Below are 22,138 nucleotides of genomic sequence, written 5' to 3' on the forward strand. Positions count from 1 at the left end.
TTTTTAATTTAAGGAACAAAATGGCAGGAAATGGAGGAACAGAGAGGGAAAGAGCAGTAGCAAAGCTGACAAGGTTTTGTGTGTGGCTGAAGGGCAAAGATGATACAGTAGGGAGAAACCCTGGAAAGAGGAGGGGAAGGGTGATTAGATAGCCTAATACATTTTTTCTTCAGCATTTAATTTCCTTAGGAGTACATGCTGCATTTTATGTCAGTGACAGATAATGAAGGAGTCAAAAGATAATAAGCTCAGCATTCAGAGAAGATCCCAAGAAGTGGTATGTTACAGGGCTGTTTGGAAAGCTGAAATTCTCTGGTGATAGGAGATGGATGAGTTGGCTAAATGCCCCATGAGATTTTCCTCAGTCATTCTAAAATTAATTCCCCTTCATAATTAAAATACATTTTATATTTTTAGGAACAGCTCTCTAAGTGTGTTTTTTTTTTTTTTTTCTTTTCCCTACTCCTTTTTACTTCATATCAGAGCTGGCCACTTTAATTTCTAGTTTGCCTGACTTAAGATGAAAAAAATCCCAGAATGTTCATAGCTATCTGTCTTAGCTACTCATTTGATCTTGTGCCCGTTGTATAAGCTATCATATATTTCTTTCTGCAATAGATCTTTAAGGCAGTGACCTGCAAGTATTAACTCACAGATAAGGAGCTGTGACAGAGAAAATGCAGGTTTCCCAAGGTCCTGGGGTGGTGGGTGTTGGACTAGGATTTTGAACTTCAGCCTCTCATTTTTTGGGCTATTTTTCCTGCCCAGCAGTCTGGGGCTGATATCTGTATCAGGAGTTATGTAGGTGACACGTGGATCCATGGAAGTGGCATTCAGTCCAGTCCTCACACAATGGGCCAAATGGTGTTTTCAAAAAGATCCTGCACTGGTTTGTGCCTGATCTTCTCACAGCTGTGGATAAAGCTCCCACTGGTTTCAGTTCAGATGGTTCCACTTCTGAAGCCCTCTGGAAAAACCCTAAAGCAAATCAATTTTTCATTCCATTTTAATTTTTTAGCATGCTTTGGTGGAAACTTCCTCTGGGGTAAACCCAAACCAGCTCACTCCCACCTCCCTCCCATTTTTCACAGGGGCTGTTGAGCCGAGAATATCCCAGTACTGACCCCAGCCCACAAGCCAGCTTCTGTTTCTGCTAAAGGCACTGCAAGTCTAGCCTCAGGAGCAACAACAGCAGCAGCATCTGACCCTAATTTAAACTAGTTGCAAACTGGAAGATGAAAACAGTAGTATATGTTGGCAGATTTCCTGGCGCTCCCAGACACTGGATCATTGCAATTCATCTGAATTCCAGTTTACCACATAGGAATACAATGAGTCAATTAACCCTTTAAATAAAACAACTTATTCCAGAGCAATCACACAGCATCTGTTTCTGCATTTTATCAGTTACATAATAAAAATCTTCCTCTTGTCTTTCTGTTTCCTATTGCACTCTGTGCTTTGGATAAATACCACCAGTGCCTGCCAAGTCACAGTTGCAGAGACCTACTGCAGAAAATGGAACCAGAGACACACACTGGGAGAAATCCTCTTTAATGCAGTGCTTCAAATTGAATGCCTGCAGTGCTACACAGAATCACAGAATGGTTTGGGTTGGAAGCAACCTTAAAAGTCATCTGGTTTCATGGCAAATTTAAAACTAAAATCCACACCTCATTAACAATGAATCCTGATGAGTAAGTTAAGTAGAAGAAACATCAATAATTTATGGTGATGAACTCAGCATTTTCCCTCTCCCTTTTTGTGTTGTGTCTGTCTTTGGAAGCCTGTAGCATGTTACAAATGAAGTGCCACAGATGAGCTAGAAATAAAAAGCTAGGAGGTTTTCCAGGGAGACAGAGAATAAATACAGAACCTCCACAAATGCAAACACACATGCTCTGGACTGTTAAGAATTTTGAATCGCACAGTGTTTTATCTTCTCAGAATTTCCCAAGTGGCAAAATATATCCCCAGGAAAAGACATGACAGCAGACGAAAAGCAAAGACAACCAGAAAATAAAACTCAAATCAGAAAACCTACCATAATACAGCTAAGAATTACTTATTCCCTGAATGATAAAGGAAAAGCGGTAGTCATGACAATGATCAATTTTGCTCAGAGAAGGCTACCAGTTTAACAGTGGGTAGACATCTTACAGATATCCTGGCTGAAATAGAACAGAGGGAATGATTAGATTTCAAAGTGTGAATTAGCTTATGTAGTTTTTATTAGAGTGCTTTGGAATAGGGTCCAAAAAGCATCCTTTTATGTTGGTGTTTGTCACACCGTGTTATTTCTTCTGTTGCCTAACATGGACTAACCTTAGAGTTTTATCCCACAGTAGCTCCCAGATCAGATATCCTGTGTGTAACATTAGGAGGGACTTTTTTTAGAAAGCCTACTAATGTTGGTGATTCCTTTTATCCAGCTTTATTACTGTTACCTTCCTTTTTTGCATAAACACTTGGCAATATATTTTCTGCTGGTAAAGGACACTATGGAGTCAGGTGTTCCTTTGGAAAAAAAAAACTATTTTCTTTTCAAAGATTATACTAGTTCTGTTACCTTGAACACAATAAAAATCCCTAGAATATTAATATCATGAACCTTTGAATGAAGTAATTTCTTTGCTTAAAGTTCTCAAAATTTTTCATTATAAGATGCCCATTCTTTTATTCAGAGCCATAGTACAGGAAGCTTTCCTAATGTGAAAATCTCTTTTGCCTCTATTTTAGGTAGTCATGTGCATAAAAGTGTGCTGAAATCAAACCTCAGTCCATCTCCTTGTAGTCAGTGTAGTTTTCAGGTGAGGTTGACATTGTTCCAGTAATCACTAATATGAAATGTTGAGGGCTGGAATAGACAGTCAGCATTGTCCATGGTAAAAAGCAAAACCAAGTGTGTGACAGGCAGTGGAAAAAGTTGTAATGTGGTATAAACCTTCTAGCTCTAGTGAATCCATGGTTTTCTAGTAGGCAGTAGGACTAGTGATTTTTATTTCCAGGCTCATGTTGAAGGTTGATGTCTCCCTCAAGTAACAGAATTAAGAGGCCAATGGTGTAATATTCTGGAGAGTGAAAAAAGGTCTCCTACTGGTACCTGAATGTTAGTGTCCTGTGCTGTTTTACTTTTGAGTTTGCTCTGGGAAAACAGCGATGGTGGTGGTTTCAATGAGGAAAGAAGGTTCCATGGTCACACACCTCCTAGGCTGTGTGTTTGTGGGATCTCTGCTGGTGTCAGGTCCTGCATTTATTCCTCAGGCATGGTCAGGTTCCATGGTTTGTAGAGGCTTACATCTGAGATTACTTTAACAAAGTTGGGATGCTGCAAGGAAGGGAATTTTGAGACATTTTCACTAGAATAGCATTGTCTTACAGGTAGTTATTGGTATAGCTCATAGGTTAGGATGATAAGTAAAGTCTTCAGAGTAATATTTTGCCAAGGTTCAAAGTGGACCTTTGACACTGGAGAACATTGAGAATATGGATGTACATATTTTTTTCTCTTTATGTGTCTGCTAATTTCATTCACATAGGTTTAATGCTCTATTAATTTTCTTTTTCTAACAGGAGGTTACAAAGGTTTGTAGGCTATCAATCATGATTATAATATGAAGATTTAAAGGTTTAGAGACAGGTCTATGAGAATGTTATTTAATTAAAGTTTGTTGTGACCTAAATCAGGTGGAAAAGCTGAAATACTTGTTAGTCTCTGGGCAGTTTCTGGAAGGAGAGGTTAAGATGCTGCCTTGGGAAGGGATACAGAGGTACAGTCTGGTGGCAACCACAGTGGCAAGGATGACATTAATGTGAAGGTGGTTTACTGGGATATGGCATAGTTTTGTCTACATAATTAGTAGGTGAGGCAAAATGGTACTTTTTAAAACTGGGTAAGTCGAGCTGGGTAGCAGGGCTTGATAACCTCTTTAGTCATATTATATAAAGAAGCTTCAACCAACTGAAATTGTCTTGGTTAGTTTTCTATTGATCAGAAGATCTGATCAATAGAAGATTTTTGATCTGAAATCAAAATTTTTGATCTGAAGAACAAAATTTTTTATGCCTTTATAAGAATTATTTGGACTTAAAAAAATGTCCTGTTCCTTTACAATGAAACTATAATTTTTATTTGTTTAGCTCTTTGCATAAGAGTAACTGGCACTTACTGATTACAAAGAATTTAGTGAAAACCCAGAGGGTCAAAAGAAATTATAAAGTAAAGAGACAAAGAAGAGGAAGATTAAAAGTTACTTTAACACTTAAAGTAATAAGATATGGAAGCGTGTAGGCTGACAGGTTCTTAGTAAAGGAATTAAACTCGTTTTACAGACCAATCCATGATTTCTGTACCATAACTAATACACAGAAAGAATGAAGCTGTTACCAGATACACCAAAAGTTTAGTTTTGTATCAACAGGTAAGGAACTGGGCTGTCTGTATTTTCAGTGCCTGACTAGAAAGATAATAACCATTATTTCTCAGGGATTGTTTTACAGAGAATTTAAAGATGTATGCTATGTGTATCATATAATTGGCATCTGTATTGCCTCAGGACTGAATCAATATAATCCAGGAGTGCAGCTACATAAACTTCTCCTCTCCTATAAGGGAAAGTGTTCTTTGGGTGATGGTAGCCTGCAGAGCCATGATGAATTGCATAAATAACTATTTAACTATTTCCAGGTTGAATTGAATAAGAAAGACTTCATTAATTTCAAGGGTATCTTTAAATTTTTTTTTATTTTGGATTGGAAATGAAGAGGAAAAGAATTATGAAGAAAAACAGATATTCCTGATTTCTGTAACACTGTGGTACAGAGAATTGTTTCTATAGCACTACTTTTTCTGTCTATCTCAGGTGTGGATTTACCAGATATCAGGACTGAAAAAGTGGGAAGAAAAATGTCTTTGGAACAGCCTTTTCCAACCTGTGTGCACCACATCACTTGAGGCAGTAGCTGTCACAGGCCTGCCCCTGTTGCTGTTTCCTCATTATCAAAATAGCTAGAGAAAGCACAAGACTGCTGGATACACACCAGAAGGTGTTTTCAAACTATTCCTCTCCATTAGGGAAAACTGGATTTTAAGAAGGCAATGAGGAAGGAATATTTGAATAGGGTATGAATGTCCATTGCATAGTACAAATGGTTTAAAGAGCCCAGCACAGTTTGCTTTGCTGTCTTTCCAGTTATCCTGACAGCAAACTGTCAGGATAAAACCAAAGCTGGCTGTGTTTACTGAATCCTGCAGATTCCTTTTTCCTGGGAGTTTACAGCAGCCCTTTAGCAGAGCTCGCTTATGCTGTCTGTATTTAGGACCTGTGTCTCTCCCAGGCATGGTTACCCTGATCTCTTGCCACTTCTAACCACAGAAATCTTCTCTCCCTCACAACCCAGCTTCTCACACTTAGACCTAAAGTGGCCTTGCCTGAGCTGATGGGCCTGGACAACTCCTTGAAGAGAAAGAGCAAACTTTCCTGCAGTTCTGGCATGATTGCACAAATTCAGCTGGTTGCAATGTTTCAGCTCTGCATTCCCCAGGAATAAGGAATAGCACTAATCAAATCAATCCAAACAGATAATCACCACCGTGCAAGCAGATATTGCCTTTCAACCCCTTCCCATGTACTCTATCTAATCCCTGTATTCCTATTCCATATTTATTTATGACATAAAATAAACACTGCTCTCCTCCCAGGACTGTCAGAATGGAGGAAACATTCAGTGATGGAGATGAACAAACAGCATTCACAAGGTTTCTCTCCTTCCCTAAGAGGTATTACCCTGCATTGTTAGGGACTGAGAGTTTCCACTTTAAGATGAGCTGCAATAAATTCTGTCTTGCTTATTACCTCATTTTGGTTCCAAAATATCAATATAAACATATGGCTTAAGCACCAGTAAAGCAGAACACAAATCCATGGATGACTTCATCTGTTGTACAAACGTTAGTAAAATAGAAACAAAAAAGATTCAGTGATTAATATCTCTGGAGAACGCGTATTTTAAAGTCATTGTTATTTCAGTAGTATCTAAACTACAAGAATAACAGTGAATTTGACTTAACAGGGGAGACAAAAGAGGCAGGTGACAACTCTGAATGTGGATTGCTGTATTTTCTCCCCTCTGGCTGCTGAAGGTTACCATGCTGAATGATAGGAACGTTGAGGTCTTGGTAGTTATTTTTCTCATTTCAGTCCATGACATGCTTGACTTATGTCTCAAATCTTAGGATTTGTAGAAAATCTTCATTAGGCTTAAATGTGTTTCAGTTCAGCAGAGTCCTTGGCATAAGCAGTGTGTCAGATGTCAAAGAAAAATTAAGAGAATAGTTTTGAATGTTCCATGAAACCGCTGGAAAGCCAGATGAGACAGTACAGGAGGAAAAGGCAAAATGCACAGCCTCCTTATGGTGGTTACATGATAACTCATCAGTAACAGCCTCTTATGCGATCTTTGGGTCCTTGACACAGTTTTTGCCCTGTGCTGTAAAATAATCCTCAAACTAACTCAGCTGTAATCTTAAATCAAAGAAGAACACTTGGGGGATGGGTAGCTGGGCCAATAGTTCAAGGAAACAGAATTCTACAAAAATAAAATCCTTAACTTACATGTAGAATCAGCATGCACAGATATCTCCTTTGAGTCCAGAATCACATCATTTGGGTTTGCACACCTTTTTTTTTCTTTTTCTTTTTTTTTTTTTTTTTAATGTGAAAAGTACTGTTATCTTTTTACACAAAAAAACTTTTTTTTATGTGGACAATCTTAAAAGAGGAATCTGATCATTTGGACCCACTAATAATCTGCGTAGGTCATAGAGGATTTTTAATTAACCTGATGTTCCAGTTATTTTAATTACCCCTGTAGTTCCAGGTAAAGGCAATATTCACAGCTTCCCCCACCTCAATTTAAAAGCAGTGATGCTTTGCACATTACACCACAGTGCTTCTGTTATTCCCATGGCTCAGGAACATATTGAAAAAGAATTCTGGAAACATATGTTTAAACTGGGAAGCATTTTGGGATGAAAGACAGTATGGAAGGGGAAAGTATGGTATTGATCTTCCTCTCAGAAAAAGGAGAAAAACCCAAACCCTAAAATGAAGTATCACTGAGCATTACCAAAAGTTCAGCTTTACCACTAAATGCAGCCTTTATAATTGCTTGCTGAATGAGAGCAGGGCATCAGCACTCCATCCTATATAAAGGGTGATGTCTGTGCATGCCATTTGCCTTTATTTCTAAATGGAGAGTCTGAAGGCAATTTGAGACCATCTGAGGTGAAAAGGAGAGTCAGTGGCTCAGATGACAGGCTGGGTTCAGCATAGCTGGCCTGGGTGGGGTTCCACGCTGAGCAGGGAGCTGCCAAGCAAGATCACTGAGCCAGTAAACCACGTTGTGGAGTGAGTCTTACAGGCTTTCATAGGCCATGTACTCTCTTTTATAAAATAGCACACTGAATTGTCCCTAAGCCAGTCCTAGAGAGTTAGTGGTTTGGTAGTCAGCCAGCATCTTATTATAAACTTTCTGGCACAAACTAGTAATATTTGTTACAAATTCTATGGATGCGTTAACCTATGGAATTTGGAAACACTTGCTTTGAGGTCCCAAAAGACGATGAACTTCAGTACTTTCACAACTTATTTCATGAAGATCCTTCCCAAAAAAAAGTAATCAAGACTTGTACTCAAGAAATAAACCAGAAAATTTTATGTTTGATTAACACCATGTGGTATCTTTTTTTTCCAGATAGTGGGATATCCATGAGTGTCTCTTATGTGTATCTGACAAATACTTTTCCTTTGGATTGATGATAAAAGTTTGTACTCATATAACAAAATTCAAAGATTGTTGCTTAATAGCAATTTGTAATGTAAATCACAGGGTGCTGTTTTTCTACATATTTTCCATAATTGCATGGATAAAGAAGAAATTTTGAAATGGCTGTTTCCAGACGAAAAACAGGCTTCCTGTCAGTAGACAGATGCCTTACTGGACTCTGTGGTGTCCTTAGTAGAGCTCCAAAGGCTCTGTACAGTGGTAAAATCCATGCTAGGTCATGCAGCTGCATTCTCATGCCTCTAGCTTGAAAATATGGTGTGGCAAATTATTGAAATTTGGGAGCTGTGCCCCTAAAGCACTTGTAACTGTTTGTTTCTCAAATGAGAAGGGACTTTTCCTGAAATGAATGCTTTATATATATGTCTATATATTATAAAGCATTCTATGGGATTCTTGGCACAGTAATTTCTTATGAGTAGGTAGGACAATTATTCTCGTGGTGTTTTGAGGCCAACATGAACATTGGAGCCCCGGTGTGTTGTGAAAGAGTTGGGATTTGAGGTTTTGACTTTGATTTGACTGGAGAACTGGCAGATCATTGCAGCTTGTAAGAAAAGGCTCTACTACCCCAAATCCATTCTTCAGAAATAGTATAGCAAAGGTAACCAGAGCATCTCATGGTACCTTCTGAGGCAGCTGGAGAGTTTCAGAAGGGTTCTTAGAGATTTATACAAATCATGCAAGGCTCAAATAAAACACATTGAAATGTGGTGACATTTGGTAACATATATTAAGTATCCAGATTTATCCCACAACAAAGGCAGGCAGCTCATTTTGTCATCCTATTAGTCAGCTATGGTTAATTATTGATATGATGGAACTTTATATGGCTTGTGTATATTTTTTTTGGTTGCTGTTGGGTCGTTTTGGTTTTTTTTTTTTATTTTTCTTATTTCTGCTTACAGAGGTCAGTAGATGTAATTATTTGTGTAGCTAATTCATGAGTCATTGTTTAAGAGATGATGATGATTCACTTTGACAAAAGCTATTAATAGGTGCCCAGCATGATATTTTAAGGTCTTGGAAGAATCAGTCCCTTTGTTTCCACAAGAAAATATAATGTGGTCAGTCCTTTCCTAGCTTAGCTGTTGTGCCAGAAGCACATCATTCACAAGATTATCCTCTATGAACAAGTTAACATAAAAACTCTCTCTGAGTTTTAAATAAGAGCTGACTTACACAACACATGCCAGAGGATACATGACCTAGTGATAGTTCTGGGAATCATCTCCTCTCTCTTTTATTTTCTTTTCTCATTTAGCCTTTTTCCCCTCCCCCTGCACTGCACATGGGCTGCTCATAGTCTCAGGCTGTGGTCATTTCTATCAGAGTAAGGACAAATGTGAGTGCCTCCTCTCAGACCTGAAGGCAGGCATGGCAGCTCTTGGCTGCTTGTGCTAGGAGTTTCATCAGTGCACTGCTGCTGCTGAGATGATTTATTCTTTCTTCCTGTGGGATTTTTTCACTTGGTATATGCTGTGAATTGTACTGGGATGAGGCAGAGATCAGTCTGGAGCGCTCAGACATTGGACAAAGTCTTTGCTGGTCCATTTAGATGTACTTTTTGGGCTCTTGTGTACAGGGACTGGAGGTGGGTGGCTGTGAGTGCAGCTGTGACTGAGGAGCTGCACAGACCTGAATAACAACTTATGCAGGAAGGACATCTGGCATTGGTCTGCTACACCCCAGCTTTGTGAAGGTGAAGCCCACCTCATTATTAGCTCAGGTTTCTCAGAATCTGTCCACCAAAGTGCTGCAACCTTCCAAACCCAGCGCATCTCTGAGGAGCTGCATGGGCAGAAGTGCAGTCAGCAGCCAGCAGGACTGATCATTCCCATCACATGGCACTGAGTCCAGCTCTGTCTTTCCCAGCACAAGAAAAGTATCACCCACGCAGAGTGAGCCCAAGGGAGGGACCACCAGGGTGGGGGGGGGGGGGGCTGGAGCAACTGATGTAGAAGGAGAAGCTGAGGCAGGTGGTTTGTTTTAGCCTGGAGGAGGAAGAGCTGAAGTGGGGTCTCCTGGCTGCCTGAAGCCACCTTTTGGGAAGCTGTAGGGAAGATGAATTTAGATTCTAATGAGAGATTCACAATGAAAAGGCAAAAGGCAACAGACAGCCTGGAAGACAGAAAATTCCAGTAAGTGATTAAGAATCTTTTTCACTGGAAGAGCAGGAAAAGGTGGAGCAGATTGGCTGGAGAAGTGCTGGAGTCTCCATCCTTGGAGATTCTCAGAACTCAAGAGAACAAGTCCAGAGCAAGCAGATTTAGTGCAGGTGATATTGTTGGTATTGGATTAGATTAACTACTCCAGTTCTTCCCAACATAAATTATTTTGTAATTCCATAATGCATAGTAGATCAGCACTGTCTCGAAACCAGCCTTGCACTGCATAGGCAAAGGTGTGTGACTGCTACTCCTTTCCTTGTCAGAGAGCAGTGAATGAGTGGGAGAGGCAGAGCATTACAGTAGATCTACCCAAAATTTCTTAGTGGAAAATCCAAAACAAGCAGACAAACAGAACTCTAAAAGGAAAACGACCCAAAAGAAAGAAACTATTTTAAATTGATCAACATTTTGTACAATTCCATATAGAACTTGTTAGTCTCAGTTTATTTTTCCTTTTCTGCCCTTTTTAATTACTGAACATGAACACAAATTCTTGCATAAAAAAGGCCATGTGATGCAGGTGTAGAAATGTCGAAATCTGAAAATTTTAAAATTAATATTCTTTCATTTCTGCCCCTGATCATTGTCATGCAATCTGATTTAGGACTTTGAGACATTGTCTAAACCATCCTCTGAGGCTGATTTAGACTCTTTCAGCAAATGTTCTTCTCCCTGGTAAGTTTTTGTCAGAGATCTACATGCAGTTCACTAATTGTCTTCATGCCACAGTAAACTTCAGTGAAGTCAATAGCTACTCTGGCAGCAAAGTAGAAATGAAAGAGACCCTCTATTTTCAGAGCTCTGAAATAGCCACTGATCCATCCTTTGGAAAATACTGCTCCCAGGGGGGTCTGGTGAAGTGGTGTGGGGTTTTCAAATGGATGGAGAAACAGACAAGTGTATTCTTGAGTATTTCATGCTGACTTTCTGTGAAGGGACAAGGATGGCATCCCTGGAGGGCTGGCTAGCTATGGGGTGAGATTAAATAGATGACTTTACCCCTCCTAAATTATATGCCAGAGATATTACTGCCTGTCCTGTTTCAGTGCCTGCTCACTGGAACTTCTGCTGGCACTGAGGTCTGCTCAATGTGGTAGCAAGCCCTGTCACCAGGGTCCCCTGCCACTCCAAAGTACGTATTTAAAGGCAATCTTGAATCCGGAAGAGAAGAAGGAAGAGAGTGTAATGCTGTGCTGTTTCAGCTGCTAATTGTGCCCAGATTAGTTAATTAGATAATTAACATAAGAATGCTCTCTTTTCATATTAGAGCATCATACATTTACAATAGAGCTGTTCATAAGTAGAGTGCTATGCTGTGGGAAACACTAATTAATTTTGCAAATTTGGACCTTTAATTGCTAAAGTGCTGTGCTTTCTCAATGTTTGTTTTAGAGTAATGTTAACTGATTACTGCCTGTTTGGAGAAGTATTTATTCTCTCTGCCAGTTGGACACATTCCTCTTGCTGTGCGACCAGAATCCCAGTTTATTTGCGATATTAACTGCATTGCACTTCAGAGGAGCCTGCAAGAGATGAGATTGTCTATAAGCCCAGCTGACATTGGACCTACTGCCTGCACAAGCAGCGCAGCCCATCATTTCCAGTTAGGACACATCCCAGCCATACATCTCTGCAGCCTGCATACTCGATTATTGGAACAACATTCATCCTCGCTTCAAAGCAGAATCTGGAAAAACTGCAGCTGGCAGATGCAACCACCTGCTTCCTTTGCAGCAGTTCTCAGAAAACATCAATCCATGTACCAGGCACTTTGCTGGCTCCCTAATGATCTCTGAGTCAATTTTGGGCCTTGTGCTAAGTTCTCAGAAGCACTCATGTGAGCTGGGGAAATGTCAGCAATGTCTGCAGGGTCTTGATGGTCTCCTCCTGGGACTCCAGCTCCAAGAGGACTAGATCTGTGTACAGCTCTGCAGCACCAGCCGCATCTCCTCGGCTCAAGGAGTAATTCAACAGTTACTGAACCAGAAAGAAACAAGCTTCAACAGGATTCTCTTGCCCTGTAAGACTTGCACTTGCTTGGGTAAAGGGAGACGTGGGCTTGCTTCCTTCTCCAAGCCTTCTCTATGCAACACTGAAAAATTTTGAGTTAGGAAGTTGGAGCAGAAGTCTTCTATACCCACTCCCCAGCTAGTAAGGGTCATCAGTTGCAGCCAGTTTTCTTCTGGTGTGTATGTGGGCACAGCATTCCCACCCTTGACTATCCACAAGTACACACAGAAATCACTAAATTAGTAAAAGATCTGTGTGTTCTCAGAAACACCTTGAGGTGAGATTTAAGACTTTTTTTTTTTTTCTTCTGGCTGACATCTACAGTAGAGCTCTAGGTTGTGGTCCAAAATGCTTACCATATTGCACAGAGGGCTTAGCTGCCTAGCTCAGGGATATTGGGACTAATCTGAACAGAAGATGTCAATGTTCAGAACTTTCTGAATCTTTTGGTGAGTGAGAGCTGACTCAACTGTATAAAAGTATTACCTGTGACTAATCACTGGCTGAAAAGTTTCAAGTTAGCCACTCATTCAGCAAAACTGAGTCAGCAAAACTCAGATGCCAAAGCTGAATACAGGGATGAGCTCTAAAGAAATGCTTTCAACATTTTCCACTTGTTCAACTAATTTTTCCAGTAGCTTAACCAGCTTCAACAGGGGAAATAGAACAGAAAACAACAGAAATAGATGCTGAATAGATAAGTGCATATGCAAACTCATATGTTTAATATGAGCTTGATCATTTTGAGAAATGAGTGCAAATATTTCCACTGTGATATAGTTGCACTTTGAACCTTAGCAGCACTCCTGGAAGAAGGGGGAACAAGAAGAAAATGCATCATTAATTGTGGGACAAAGGGTGTGGAAAAGGACCTTTAGTAGGGGAGGGGTTGTATGGCAGTGGAAATTACATTAAATATTTACTTGCTACCTCGTATTTTGCTTTGTGCTTAAACTGCTGCTGTTTTCATTGCAGGTTTCAAGTTGCTGCAATCATTCATTGAGGCAACAGTACAAAGCTGCCAATTTGAAAACAAGACTTTGCTCAGTAGCCGAAGAAAATGAAAAATTCAAGGGTAAGTCTGAAGATTACAAGGACCTTAAAAATCCTACAGAAAGTGAGCCTCTTAATTTAAGTGAGAAAAGAAATTGAGGTACAGATTTGGCTGTCTGCTTGCTGAGTTAGTCCTATTGAGTCCATGTAGGCCCCACATTATTAAGCAGCATAACTGGTTTTAGATAATTACAGTATTCATTCCTTAGGTAGAATACTTTTTAGGGTTTACATCCTGCGTTTTATTCCCTAGATTATTTCTAGTGGTAGGAATTTTTGCAAGCATGAAAAGACTGGATGAAATGCTTCAAAGAAGCATCTTCAATGCTTTTTTTTTGAGTGTAATTATTTGGTCTTATATACCTGATTCATCCAGTGAGTCCTAATTTTTTTCTAAGCTTTTGTATTTCTGAAGCAACAAGGTTTACGTTTGCTCTACTGAGGGGCAGGATATGGAATCCATGTACTTGTTTCATAATATTCTGAAGATATGTCTAAAACTAATAATACAGTTTCTGAATGGCTGCTTTCTTCTGACTTTTTTATTCACAGTATTTTTCCTGAAGCAAAGCCTTATTTCACTTAGTGTGAAACACTTATTCCAGCTCAGTGCTTACTGCCATGCCCAGTAATGTTTTCCAGTGTTTGTTAGGATTTTGGTCTTTTGAAAACATCCTCCGTAATCTTTGGAAGTTTGTGCTGGCTGTGGTAATGTCATCTTTACCCACGGAGGTCAGGAATCAGTGATGTGCAGAAGGCAGCCCTTCTGCTTGTAGACCAGTTCCACCAGGCAGCAGATGAGGGAGGTTTTGGCAGCTGGGGCAAGTTTAGCTGGATTCCGGCACTGCAACATCTGCAGTATCCACTGCCTGACTGCAGTAAGGCTTCAGGAGATGATATCTTCTCCCCCCTGCTCTATCTCTCTCTGGTTCTTGCATGTACACACATGCATGTGCACTTTCTGTTTAGACATGTGGTTCTGCTGCTGTATGTGTAAAAGCACCAGTCTTGTCTCTCCTGAGATTATCCATTTCCTCATGTGTTGTTTCATGCAGCAAATGATGTTAAGGTGTCCCGTTTGTAGTAAAGCCCACAGGAAACGCTTCTTGTGTTTCTCATCAAGGCTGCCTGTGCAAGGGAAGCAGAGTCAAAGCTGCTGCTTAACCAAGGCTGTGTCTCACAGGGGAAACCTCTGTTCCTATTGAACTACTGGCTTTGTGTGTAAATCTTTTCCCCTCCACCATTTCAATACTGTTGATAGCACTAGTGTGGACTCATTTTAAACACTTTAAAAAAAGGGCTTTGCTGGTGTAGTTTAACCTTTTGCAGAGGAGTAGGCAGAAGCACACTCTATCAACAGGATTACATTACTGCAAAGAGCATTTTCCATCTGGGAACAATGTTTTCCACTTCTTGGTGTCAGTGAAACTTGAGTGGGAGTCCTGCAATTACTGTAGGAGTATGGGGAAAGATGTAGCCATGGAATTAATACGGTGTTAAGATGGAAATCATGTTCTAGCAAAGGATTGTCAAAAGTATTGATGGCTGAAGGTGAAAATATAAGGCAACTCTGAGTTAATATTTTGGCAGAACATTTCTGTATAAGATGCAGGCTATTTATGGCAGCTTCTCAAGGAATTAGTGACCTTTGAAGTGGTGCTGAAGTGGCAGAAGCAGCAGAGTGACATTTGTTGTTTTCTGTAGTACTGATTCAGACACGCAATGTTGACTTTATCAAGACATTCTACTTCAACCTAGTTTACTCGATCACAAGGGTGCCTAGGCAACTATGTATGTGTGTATATATAAATATATGTGTATATATATATGCATGTATGTATGTCTGTCTGTGTAAAAACATGACAAAAGAATACTTTGAGAAGTATTTTTTCCTAGCCAAATATTGAATGTGGGTTAATTGTTAATTAACTTTTTTAATTCCAGAAATTTTGTTGAATTGAGAGGGCTTTGGCTCAGATGTTGAACAAATGGAGAGATTCCTACTTTGGTACGAATATGTTGATAGAAGAAGTTACCATTCTCGTGTACTCATCACTGTCTGCAGTGGTGATTACTGTCCCCAGCAATTTCCCCGTTAAAGTCACTTAAACTATCTTAATTGATTTTTCCTGAAGTAAATTAGAGTGCTCTGACAGCCTGCTTTGCCAGCCCTCTGATGAGGGCTGCAGCCACCACTAGGAGGTGATTGAACTGGCACTTATGGATCTATAAGAGGAAAGGAAAAAAGTAGGTTTTTTGTCTATGCCATATTAGCTAACAATTCCAAGGAACTTTTCTTGGATTTTTAGATTTTTTTAAAAATTTTGTTGTTATCTCTAGATTATAAACACCATAATGCATTATGTTAAGTGTGGGGTTTTTTTTAATGCTATGTCCACTTTTAGCTATGGCAACATTTTTTTTTAATACTTGTCCTTTAGAAAATGCTGTGATGTTGAAATCAAAATGTCCTTCAAGACAGTATTGATTTGAATGAGAACTGTCTGTGAAAAATGGCTTAAATAGAGTTGCTAAAATGTGTTAGGAATTTTATGAAATAGAATGATGTAATTTATCATTTTAATGTTACTTTTTGAAGTTTGCTTTTGTATTTGTGCTGAAAGAAAACATTTTGATTAAGCAGACAAGGGTTGACCCAAAATGCCTTCTTTTGATTAAGAAGCTTTAAGTAACAAAATGCCTTTGTGATGATTTGTTGTTGGACCAACATTACAAATTACAGGATTACTATGAATCTGTAAAAATGTATCAGAGTAGGCACATGGTGTAGGTGACCTCTCTAGGAAGTCCTGGGTTTCAAGTTTTAAGTCCCCAAAATGAGTGTATTATATTATCAGGATGACTATTTTGATAAAAATTCTTCTGTGGGTATTACTATTGTGCAAGCAGTGTTATACTGTGGTGTCACTAAAAGGGTTTATTTCTGATTTCTGTCCTAGCTTTATTGGCTCCATCAGTGACTTTAATAAGGAAGTCCACAAAAAAGTCAGAGAGGGACCTTTCACAAGAGCAGTGATAGGATAAGGAATGATTAGCAGAGATCAGATTGAGATTAGATAGAAGGAAGAAATTTTTAAGAGTTAGGGGCATGAGGCACTGGAACAGGTTCCTCAGAGAGGGGGTAGATGTTTCATCCCTGGAAGTGTTCAAGGCCAGGTTGGATAGGGCTTAGAGCAACCTGGTCTAGCAGAAGATGTCCATGCCCATGGTGGGGTGTGGGAACTAGATCCAGCTTGGTTTTTAAAGTCCCTTCCAGCCCAAACCATTCTATGAATTAGCTCCATCAGTAAAATCCACCGATAAACCTCCCTATTGTGCATGAAGATTATGTGCCTGAAGAAGAACAGAAAATTTGATTCTGCTTCCATTTATTTGAGTGAAAATATAAATTCATGCAGTTTTTCTCACCTTTTAGCTGCATTCCTTTGAAACATACAAAGTGAAAGACAATAAATATCAGATGCTCAAATGCTCAAAAGTTTCTTTACAAAGAGACTAAAAGTAAAGCCCGTATTATTCCAAGTCCTCCCAAGGCACAAACTGCTGCTCTGAACATGTTGAACCCTTGTTTATTGTGAACTTCTCATAAAAGGGAAAGGAGTGTGGCAGTGGGCATCCTGCTGTGCGGAAGGACAACACAAATGACTACAACACCGAGAAGACAAATGAGCATACAAAAGGGCGCATTAGTAATTGTGACCTCTCATTATTAGGCACTGTCCTATTCAGTACCATAATTTTGGTGGTAATTACTACTAATTGTTTTAATTTCTCTCTCCTGAGCTTTCTTAGGCTTCATACCATGAGGCCTGTTTTCCTTGGCTGCTTTCAAATATGATAAATGTAAATTTTATTTTTATACATGAGTATAGGACTTTGTGGAAATGCCTTCTTCCTCTTTGTGCCAGTACAGAAAAGAGGCAGGATAAAATACTAGAAGTTCCACTGCTTTGCTCCTTCTCTCAGAATTATTAAAAATGGAGCCTCCAAGCAAACAACTGTAAAAATTAAATCACTACATGGAGCTTATAGGAACTGCAGGGTCTGCTGTAACAGCTGTCTGACATTGTGTTACCTTCATCCATCCCCAGGTGAAGGCAGAAGGAGCAGCAATTTCATCTGCACGGTGCTGTGCCAGGCCGGACGATTTCCATCCTGTGCCTGGTGTGGTGCTCCTGCTCTGCCCACCAGGGTGGGCAGCTGGGAGAAGGACAGACGCTTCCACCAGGGCATGACCAGCAGCAGCCTGCTGGGAATGAAGGTGGATCCTTCATTCCTAGCTGTCCTCCTGTCAAGGTGAAAGGCTTTCTGAAATATATTTTCATCCAGAAAAAAAAAACCAAAAACAACCAAAAAACAAAACAAAACCAAACAAAATAAAAAACCCAAACCCCCAAAAAACCCTAGATGGCAACTACATAAACTAAGATGAGCAAAGCTGGAAAAGCAAGGCTTTCTGGCCTTTCATTTGATAATTCAGGCCAGGGGGTGGGGGTCAAAAGGGAACTAGACAAAACTGCAGAAAACTTCTGAATCCTATTGGTAAGTTTCTCTTTAAAGGAAGTTAAGAAAAAGACTTAGGCTTTGTCTTTGTGTTTCTCTATCTTCTCAGTTAAATTGGATGTTTCTGTGACATTCTTTTTCACTACAAAGTAACTTTAATTAGCTCTCCTATGGTGTAAGCCTTTCCAGTTTAAAAAATACAGTTACACTAAATGTCTATGTTCTCAGGCTTGCAGCTGCCTGCACTTGTAAGGCAGTCATGGAATAGGAAAAACACAAAATTGAGGTGGGAGGAAGGTTTTGATTTGGACTCTTCCTGGTGGGAAGAAGTCATTAAACAAATGTTCAGTTTCCAGATTTGGAAAAAATACAGAGTATATTTTGCAGAGCTGTGTTAGAAGCAACTGAGTAAGAGTATGTTATCTCACCAATAGGTATTGGCTTTGAATTTTAGGACAGGAAGTAGTAGACTATGACTTTGAAAAAGCCAAATAAAGGCCAAAGGCAGTTTTTGGCTTGCCAAATAAAAACAACTTCAATATAAATGGAATGGAGTCCTTTTAGTTTGTGTTTTATGTTCTCTTTTCATTTTCACTCTTTGAAATAGAAATAAAGAAATTCCTTAAATCTGCAGACTGGCAGAAAAGTAGCTTTTTCAGGCAAAGGACTATTTGTACATGTGGGTACTGCTGATTTCTGTAGGAGTACTTGGTTCAAACAAGGACAAATTAATATCATCAGTTTTTTTCTTTGGTGCAACTGGGAATTCCTGGCCATCTGATTATGGGCTGGCAACTCTTTTATGGAAATTTACAACTTGCTTTGAAGTTTTCTAAGCTTCCACTTGCATAGTGAACATATTGATAAGAGGTCTCATGGTACTGTGTTCACACATTAAAATTATGTGCATTGTCAGAGCAGCAAGACTGCAGTTTAAAAATTGTGATGATGTGGCTTCAGCCTGAGCTCCTTCCTTCCACTGCACTAGGAATCCAGGAGGCACTTTGCATTTCCCAGGTATTTGACAGTCACTATCAAGATCAGAGCTCTACTGAATATTCTTCCATGGAAGGTCTCCACAGCCAAGCCCAGTTCAAAAATACAGTCAAGGGGTAGACTTTGCCATTTATACATTTATATATAATTTTCAAAAATCTTGTGTTTCACAACAGATTTCTCTTTCCTCAGAGACAATATGCTTCCAAATTTCCCTAAAGCTTACTTTTATAATCATATAATCAAAACAGAAATTTCTCACATCGGAGAGTTTGCTTCTTCATTTAATGGTCACTGTCTCCCAGATCAACATTTCTTTTTATAGAGGAGGACACACAAATGTCTGGAGTATGTAAGGATTCACATCTGTTCAATAGCATAAGGATATTAGTAGTAATATATATATATATATATATATATATATATATATATATATATGCTCTCTTATGGAACGGACAGAATGAACTTTACTGCTATTGGCAAAGGATCTTTTGGAGGCAAAACATAGAGCCTTCCTAAACCAACACAGATATTGGCATCTTATTCCATTAATGTCCCAGAAGTATCCCACTAATTTACTGTGATATAGCTATTCCTATTATCCTGATTCTAAACTACATCTTTCATTGCCTAATTAACCAAAACTCTGTGAGAATGAACAAACACATCATTTTGCTGGAGTCTGCCCAGCTGTCATCTGTAACTCCTAACCCATGTAAACCTGAGTTAAGGCAAATTCAGGGTTTTTTTTTTTAGGATAAAGTCCATCAGAATGGAAATAAAGTCACTCAGAGTTAAGCTCAGTCTGGTGTCTTCTATACTGGTTTTAAGAATTGTTGGGTGGAAGGATTTCTTTTCCTTGCCTTTGGGTGTGCTCCCAAGGCACACATGGGATCACCTGGGGCTCAAGAAAGCCCCAGCAGAGGCAGGCACAGGCTGCTGGCAGCACCAGCCTGGTCCTTGGGACACAGCAGGGAATGCTGACCACAGACATGGGCAATCTGCACTGAATAGTGATGGGGTCATAAACATGAAACAACGCTCGACACACAGCTGGGAGGTGAAAAATTGGACTTGTTGTTATTGCCCAATTCAAACTTACTGTCTTGGATTTTGGGTTATGCCTTGGCTTCAGTTTGTAGCAGCGGAAGGGACTAGGCTAGAGCTGGTGTTATGCTATCTTTAGGCCCCATCAGTTCTGCCTGGCTGGTTTCTCTTCCAACATTAGATCAGAGTCAAGAAATCCTGATTTCCTGCTCATCCTGGCCCTGGAGAGCAGTTCTGGGAACTGTAATCTGCTATACTGTGGGCGGAGGGCCAGCCCAGGCATTGGCGGGGTGTGCGCAGCTGCGCCTCCCCCAGCAAGTAATGCAGCAGGATTGGAGCAGGGAAAAGCAGCCCTGGCAGGGGGGAACACAAGGAACTGGTGGGGGTGTTTGGGCTCTTCCCCTCAGGGGACACCCTGCTGATTGGTGGGTAGCCCATCGTTCTGCTTCACTGCACAGGGCACCATCAATCCACCCCCACGGCCAAGCCTTCCTTCTCTGGGTGCTGCCAGGGGACCTTTTCTGCCAGATGTTGTGCCCTGTCTCAGCTGCAGCATAGGTGGAGACTCTCTCCAGCCTTCCCAGGATGTGCTGGGACCAGGCCTGCCATGGTTCAGGGCTAGATTTCAGGGTTTGGTTTCTGTTCTGCTGTCAGGGTCATGGAAAGAACTGCTAGGGAGAGGAATGAGAGGTTGTTTATCATTTTTCAGTTGACAGTCCTCAGATTTTTCTTTATACATTTAAGGAGTAAACCCACTGTGATATACACTATTGTTATTCGTCAAAAAAATTAATCCAAAAATGTGGAAATTGTACATCTTTGTTTAATTGGAGAAAAACACCAATGTTTATATCTTGAAACATTCATTGGCAGCTCAATGAGACAGCTATCTGCATGGCTTTACTTCCAAGCAGAAATGAAATACTTCATCTTGGAAAAATCCTTCAAGCCTGTTTGCTGCTATTTTATACCTAGATAAAGAAAATAACTTCTGATTGTTGTTAGATTATCCCAGTTGACAGTATATCAATGAACATGTTGTTATCAGATTATAAATGTTGCTATTTTTATGACTCTTGCAGTCCTGTTTTTGCCGACCAGCACTGTCTGTATCTCAGCCGATATCTCTGCGTTAGCTCTGAGCCCTCCTTACCAGCACAGCATGCAAAGTTTTGTAAGCACCTTTGCGACAGCAGCCATTAGCAGCTCTATTGCCTATATGAAATGATATTTGGGGATGTATTTCTTTACTCTGCTGCAGTGATATCTGCACATGGTGACTACTTGGGGACAAAGAACCATGACAAAAGAAAAGAAGTAGCTTCAGAAGTTGTGGGAAAATGTTACTTTGCTCTCAGCAAAGAGTGAGTTTAAAATATCTAACTGCTCCATGCTGAATACATGATAGGACTGCTTCTGGAGAGGAAAAACAATTTAGTCCTTGCAGTGGATATACAAGCCCTTAAGGCAGGCAGACAGCTTATGGCTCTGACTCTGAGGAACCAAAAATACCCTAGCAATCCCATTGAAGATTTCTATAAGGTGTTCCATCTTTTTGGAATACACAGTCTCTATTATCCATCTGGTATGTAGAGAGATTGAACCCACAATTCAGAATACAACTGAAACACCAAAGCTTTGCAGATATGAAAAAAACTCAGAAACAGATCAATAGATATGTATGTATATAAATAAAATTTATAAACGTAAAGATAAGATCATAATTTGTAAATATAATATTTAAAAAATACTTGTAACCCCAGCCAGCATTTCAAGTAGGTTGTCCCTCTTGACATTTGAGCTTCTGAACGCCTGTGTTTTACAGAACACCAGATCCCACTTTCCCTGTGTCAGCCCCTGCTTTGGTCTTTTGCCAGGATGGCAACCTTTAGAAATTTCACAGCTGGTTTTCCCCATCTTATGTGAAATATTTTGTACTTGAAGAAAGAAATTATCTTGATGTCGCTGGGATATAAAGCAAATGTTGCATCCATGTTGCTGGTATAGGTGGAAAAGAAATATTATTTGTAGTCCAGAAGTGAGGGAGAGAAAGGAAGGGAAGGAGCTTGAATCGGGCACCGACTGCATTACAAAGGCATTAGTGACAGGTGGGGACAGCATGCACAGCAAAGAGAAAGAATATAAAATAGCTAGTCACTGGTTTTACCACAAAGGCCAGGCGTTGGCAGTTTCTGCTACTGAAGAGAATTAGACAGAAACAGTCTCCCCAAGCATCCTATGATGCCATCTGGCTTATTACAGAGGAAATCCCCATTGGCAGTCTGCGTTTTTTTCCCTTCTTTTTCCTCACAGCAACCTGAATGAGTGCCAAGATTATTTCTCTCTCTCATACTCCCTCTCTTTGGCATTGAAACATCATTCTGTAGAAAAGGGAAATATGCACTGCATTGGCTCAGATGAAGGCAGCAATTTAAGGAGCAGGAGCCTTTGCAAGCTTTGAGATGGAAGCAGGGCTGATAAAGGAGATTAAA

The sequence above is a fragment of the Poecile atricapillus genome, chromosome 4, assembly GCF_030490865.1.
Source record: "Poecile atricapillus isolate bPoeAtr1 chromosome 4, bPoeAtr1.hap1, whole genome shotgun sequence".
In the NCBI taxonomy this organism is placed as follows: Eukaryota; Metazoa; Chordata; class Aves; order Passeriformes; family Paridae; genus Poecile; species Poecile atricapillus.